The 6263-nt window shown below is 37.8% G+C and overlaps 1 long non-coding RNA gene across 1 annotated transcript in view; it reads left to right on the top strand.

Annotated features, from left to right (window-relative positions):
- The window catches only part of LOC129039580 (uncharacterized), a 68247-nt gene extending 62221 nt beyond the window's left edge, over positions 1–6026 (top strand). The window contains exon 3 of the long non-coding RNA XR_008503344.1: positions 5672–6026. This is a non-coding gene — a long non-coding RNA (uncharacterized LOC129039580). The remainder of the gene's footprint in view (positions 1–5671) is intronic.
- The last annotated feature ends 237 nt before the right edge of the window (positions 6027–6263 follow it).

The following is a 6263-nucleotide window of genomic DNA, read 5'->3' on the forward strand; positions in this document are numbered from 1 at the left end:
TCAAAAGTCAGTAGAATCTCCAACTTCCATATAGGAAATCAATAGAGTACAGTGTAAACTTTATAAACAATGAATAGCAGAATGTGTAGAATGTTTAAAAATGTGAAGGTGAGTATTAGAAGAAATAGTTAAAAGAATAAAAACTGGTGCCATTGTAAAGCAGGGCAGGATAAGGGTGGGGCAGATATAGTGCTATTTTTCTTTATATTCCTTTTAGCATTACTTAATTTTTTCAGATATCTTCCTGTATTATTTGGATTTTTTAAAATATATGCTCAAAGAGTCACTATTTTCATCTAGTCTTTGTGCTTGTATATCCTACTGCAGGACTAGACATAAGAATTTTTATACTTCAGTTTACTCATCTGCTAAATAAGCACAGTAATACTTTAAAAATTAAGAGATGAAAACTCTTGATAAAATATTTTGAAATCTCTAAGGAAATATGCTTTAAAATATCAGTTGTGATGAGCCAATTTGCTATCACCAAGTCTTCTAAACATTGAATCAAATAGTCTTTGTCCAAGTTATTTCTGTGCCAAAGTTACCATTCAGTCTCAGCTGAAAATGTATTTACTAAACACAGCTACAACTGTGACTTGTATTTATTATAGCTTAATGGTGAATTGTTGATTGCATGTTTGACATTTTTGGAAGTCAATGCTCACTTTATTGAAACACCTTCTGTCTAAAATGTATACCAATGTTCTTCATCATAGCAAGCTACATTAATGTCTTAGACATATTGATATACAGACATGCTGGGCACATAGACCATGTGGAACAGGAAACCAAAGGAAATGTCAAACTGTTGAAACCAGCATTCAGAGCTGAGAACCAATTGGCCAGTGTGGCATGGGGCAGCCTGTTTCAGAGATTACAAGGATTAGACCAAAGTCACAAACAAGGATAGTCCCTGGCATCAGCAGCTAGAATTGCCAGTCAATATCCAGGCATGAGAGGCTGCTACTCAAGGGAGTCTTTTTTGAGCTGCGCTTTTCAACACTTGAAAGGCAAATTAGAGAGTAGCAGCTCTTCTTATTAAACTTAATTATGTATAGCAAATTGATCCATGCCATTTTAGAAATGCTCAACTCTTCAGTTGTATTTGGCAGAAAATAGGAGATTCCAAGAAGTTCGATGCGAGTAAAGTTTAGTTCTTCTCTCACCACCTTATTAACATCATGTGCTGATTAAATAAAGTCTCACAATTCTGAGTCACAATTCTGAGTGGAGACATTTGTTACCATTGATTACAAAGTGAGGCCAGGCCGGTTCATGCCACCTATTGTTTTTTTCTTTGAATAAATCTTATTGTGTATATTTGAGGTTTATCACATGATGTTATGGGATACAAATAGATAGTAAAATGGTTACTGTAGTGAAGCAAATCAAAACAGTGACAAAAGCAGCTAAAAATCTACCAAACAGAATTCCCTAATATAATTTTATTAACTGTATTCCTCACATTGTACATGGAATCACTAGACTTGCCCATCGTACATATCTTCTACCTTACATGCCACCTACTGTAAGTCTCAGGAGTTCCTAGGTCTTTTCTTTAGGTGATTCACCCACTTGTTACATGGAAGGTTGATTTACTTGAGGCAGATACACTGATTTCCCAAAAGCAGAATCGTTTTACCCTGAGAGTTGACATCAGAGAAACAGAAGTTTTATGACCTTTCAACAGGATTCAGGACACAAGGGCACAGGCCACAGGCCTTATCAGGTTCTTATTCTAGTGTGAGGAGTATCTTGAAACCATTTCCTTGGCTCATCTGTATATCTAGCATGTCATTAATTCATCATTGAGAGCCTATTTCTGATATTCTTTATGATAATTTCCTAAGCCTCCATGCAAGAAGACTTGTGCTAGCCTCTGGAGTGCAGACTTCCCAACTAACTGCTGACTAGCTAACTAACCAACCCGAGGGCAGGAATTTCTGCTTCAGACAACAGATAATACCTGAGGCTGTACTTAAACCAACACATGCTGTTTATGCTGAGGTTTTTTTTGTTTTAAAAGACAGTTTTGTTGGGATGCAATTTACTTTCCTTTAATATAAACTTTATCTATTGTAAGTGTACAATTTAGTAATTTTAGAAAATGTATAGAGTTGTGCACCCATCACAGGAATCCAATTTTATAATATTTTCGTTACTCAGAAAGATTCCTCTTGCCCATTTGCAGCCAATTTCAAATTCCATCTCCAGTTCCAGGCAACCACTAATCTATTATCTATTTCTATAGGTTTGGATTTTCTGAATATTTCATGTAAGTTGAATTATATAATGTGTGGATTTTGTATCTGGCTTATTTCATTTAGCATAATCTTTTGAGGTTCAGCCACATTGTAACATGTATCGGTAGTTCACCCTTTTTGGTTGCTGAATAGTATTTCATTGCATATACACACTGAATTTTGTTATTCATTCACTGTGAACATATATATATATAGTGAATGAACATATATATATAGTTGTTTCCCCTTTTTGACTATCATGAATAATGCTGCTATGAACATATATATATGTCCTATATATATATAGGTCCTTGAGTGAACATATGTTTTCATTCATTTAGGGTAGATAGCTAGGAGTTGGACCTAATGTTAAAGTGAAGTTTAAGCATTTTAAGAAACTGCCAACCTGTTTTCCTAAGTGACTGTACCATTTTTACATTCCATCAACGATGTAGGAAGGTTCCAGTTTCCACACATCTTCACCAGCCTTGTTATTGTTAAAGCAAACTAAACATGGCCTAAGAAGGACTCCGTACTTCCATATTTGAGTCCTTGTGGATGAACAGCAACCTAACTTAATAGTTAGACAAGATTGAAAACCTAACTTAAGAATGTGAGCCTGTAATAATAGCTAGGTCTTGGCCAATCCCAGCGGCCATACTTCAACCATTCATACACTGCTGAGTGTTCAAACTGTATTCAAATAAGGCAAATGCCAACCTGTAACCAATCCAGCTGTTCTGTACTTCACTTCCAATTTCTGTACCTCGTTTCCTTTTTGTTTGTCTATAAATCTTATTTCACCACTTCACTGTGCTGGAGTCTCTTTGAATCTGCTGTGATTCTGGGGGCTCCCCGATTCGCGAATTGTTCATTGCTCAGTTAAACTCCTTTAAATTTAATTCGGCTGAAGGTTTTCTTTTAACATTATTATTTGTGTTTTTTATTATAGCCATCCTAGTGGGTGTGAAGTAATATCTCATTGTGATGTTGTTTTTATTGTATTTTTAAAAATTTCCTTTTAAATTTAAGATTCAGGGGGTACGTGTGCAGGTTTGTCACAAGGGTATATTGTGTGAGGCTGAGAGTTGGGTGTCTGTTGATCTCATCACCCAGATGGTGAATATAATACCCAATAGGAAGTTTTTCAGCCCTTGCCCCTCCTCTTCCCTCCCTAGTCTAGTAGTCCCCAGTGTCCATTGTGCCAATGGTTATGTCCATGTGAACCCAAGATTTAGCTCCCACTTATGAGAACATGCGATATTTGGTTTCCTGTTTTTGTGTTAATTCGCTTAGAATAACAGCCTCCAGCTGCATCCATGTTGTTGCAAAAGACATTATTTCATTCTTTTTTTTATGGCTGTACAGTATTCCATGGTGTATGTGTACCACGTTCTTTATCCAGCCCACCACTGATGGGCACTTGAGCTAATTCCATGTCTTAGCTGTTGTGAATAGTGCTCTGATAAACATACTAGTGCAGGTGTCCTTTTGGTAGACCGATTTATTTTCCTTTGAGTATATACCCAGAAATGGTATTGCTGGGTTAAATGGTAGTTCTGTTTTTAGTTGTTTGACAGTCTCTAAACTGCTTTCCTCAAGGGCTGAATTAATTTGCATTACCACCAACAGTGTATAAGTGTTCCCTTTTTCTCTGCAACCTCACCAAAATCTGTTATTTTTGACTTTTTAATAATAGCCATTCTGACTGTTGTGAGATGGTATCTCGTTGTGATTTTGATTTTCATCTCTCTGATGATTAGAGATGTTGAGGGTTTTGTCATATGTTTGTTGGCTGTGTGTATGTCTTCTTTTGAGAAATGTCTGTTCATGTCCTTTGCCCACTTTTTAATGGTTGTTTGTTTTTGTTTCTTGCTTGTTTGTTTGAGTTTCTTACATATTCTGGTATGCTGAAGTATTTTAAAGAAAAACACAGACATCATAACAACACCCACTCGATGGATTATATACAGCTGCATTTTCTACTAAACATCAGTTCTCCTGGAGCAGGCAAGCACATTAGAAAACAAAACACTTGAGGGAATGATATTACATTAATCTCCAACACTGGAGCTTGTTTCAGCTATGGACTAAGGGAGAATATAAATTTTGTTGTTGCACTTCATTCCTTTTCCATTTCTAATATAAACTTGGCAAGAAGTCTGTGCACTCCCGATCATCACTAACTAAGGTGCCTTGATCCATTGGAAGTTCTTCATCTTTTCTCAGTGGCATTAGCAGAAAATTGATGTTTCATACATGGCATTAGTTGGAGCATAATGCCATCTCTTAAGCAGAGGCATACTCTTTATTTCATTACTGTACTCCCAGGTTGACTAAAGGAAGAAACTAGTCTCTCTCTTTCTCTTCATCTCTCTTCCTTTCTCTGTTCCCACTTCTTGCTTCTCTTTTCTATATCCTGCATTGTTATAAAATTTTTCTTCTAATAAGATAATTGATAGCTTTGTTCTTTGTAAAAACAAGATTGAGCTATTTTTACAAAGAAAGCTGGTTAAATTTCCATTATTCAATGCCCTAAGAAAGATCTTCCAAGTATAGCAGCTTCTGTTGTTTCTGCTACATGTTTTAAATGTTTTGCATCTACAGGTTACCCCTTGGCCAATAACATGGAATCTGGGTTAGCACCACCCCTCTGCAGCCTTTTCTTTTTTGAGACGGAGTCTCACTCTGTCACCCAGGCTGGAGCGCAGTGGCGTGATCTCAGCTCACTGCAACCTCCACCTTCCGGGTTCAAGTGATTCTCCCGCTTTAGCCTCCCCAGTAGCTGGGACTACAGGCGCCTGCCACCATGCCCGGCTAATTTTTTTGTATTTTTAGTAGAGACAGGGTTTCACCATGTTGGCCAGGATGGTTTCGATCTCCTGAGCTCTTGATCCGCCTGCTTCGGCCTCCCAATGCTGGGATTGTAGGTGTGAGCCACCGCAACCGGCCTGTCCCAGAGATTTTTCTTGGCGCCTTTGTTTCCTTCCACCAGGTGTTATAGAGCATTAGTTCCCACAGGCAGGCACTTAAACAATCAGGTTACCTTTGGTCATTTATTTATTCTTTCACTCATTCATTAAATATTTACTGATCATATCTGCTCAAGACGAAGAGAATACACATATAAATGAGGGAAATACATCATTTAACCACAACGAGACAGTTATTAACAGCTTTTTAAGAGTAGTGCTTGAATATTTCTCTGGGGCTGTTTCCCCTACAATGTTGAGCATCTAGGGAATGGCAGGCATGTTAATTCTCCTTCAAAAAGCTATGGGTTGAGACAGTAAACCTAGGGACTAGAATTAACCTTAGCCTTTTTTCCTCCTCCCTCCCTCCATCTCTTCTCCTCTTCCTCTTTCTCTTCCTTCCTCTCTGCCATCCATCCTTCTTTCCTTTCTTTTTAAAAAATCTGGTTTTAGGACTGGACTAAGAACTCAGTTAAGTGAAGCAAGCAAGAATTTCCCAAGTGATGCCAACTCAAAATGAATTATATCAAGAAAGGAAAAGCAGCTTTTTCATCTGGAAAGAACTGGAGACCTTGAACCTAGGCAGCATGTGCCTTGAATCTAGGATCAGTAAACAACAAGGATGGAAAAGACAGTAAGAATTTGGTCAGATCACCACATCTTTCCATTGTGCCTTTAGAACAAAAGGAAAGAAAATATCTCTTTGGCTCACAGAGAAAATATGTTGAGAAATGAAGTACAACCCCTCACAGTACTGGGCACAGAGCAGGCGCTTGGTAAATAAATAGTGTACGCGTTTGCTGAGTAACGTTTGACTTGAATTGCCTTTAAGCACTTTGAGTGATCCAGCGGTATTTATGGACCTCCCAGGCACAGCCCTGCACCAGCTTTCTCAGAGTAGTGTCTCCACACAGGCAAGCCTTTTAATCCCCAGTAAAACAAAAAGATGGCGATAAATATTCAGTATCTTAAAAATTTAAGTAAATGTGCAGTGTCCTACCTCTCACTCACATCTGCAAATGATCTTAGTTTGTTCCTTGGAGAG

This window comes from Pongo pygmaeus, chromosome 5, assembly GCF_028885625.2.
Source record: "Pongo pygmaeus isolate AG05252 chromosome 5, NHGRI_mPonPyg2-v2.0_pri, whole genome shotgun sequence".
NCBI classification, from domain to species: domain Eukaryota; kingdom Metazoa; phylum Chordata; class Mammalia; order Primates; family Hominidae; genus Pongo; species Pongo pygmaeus.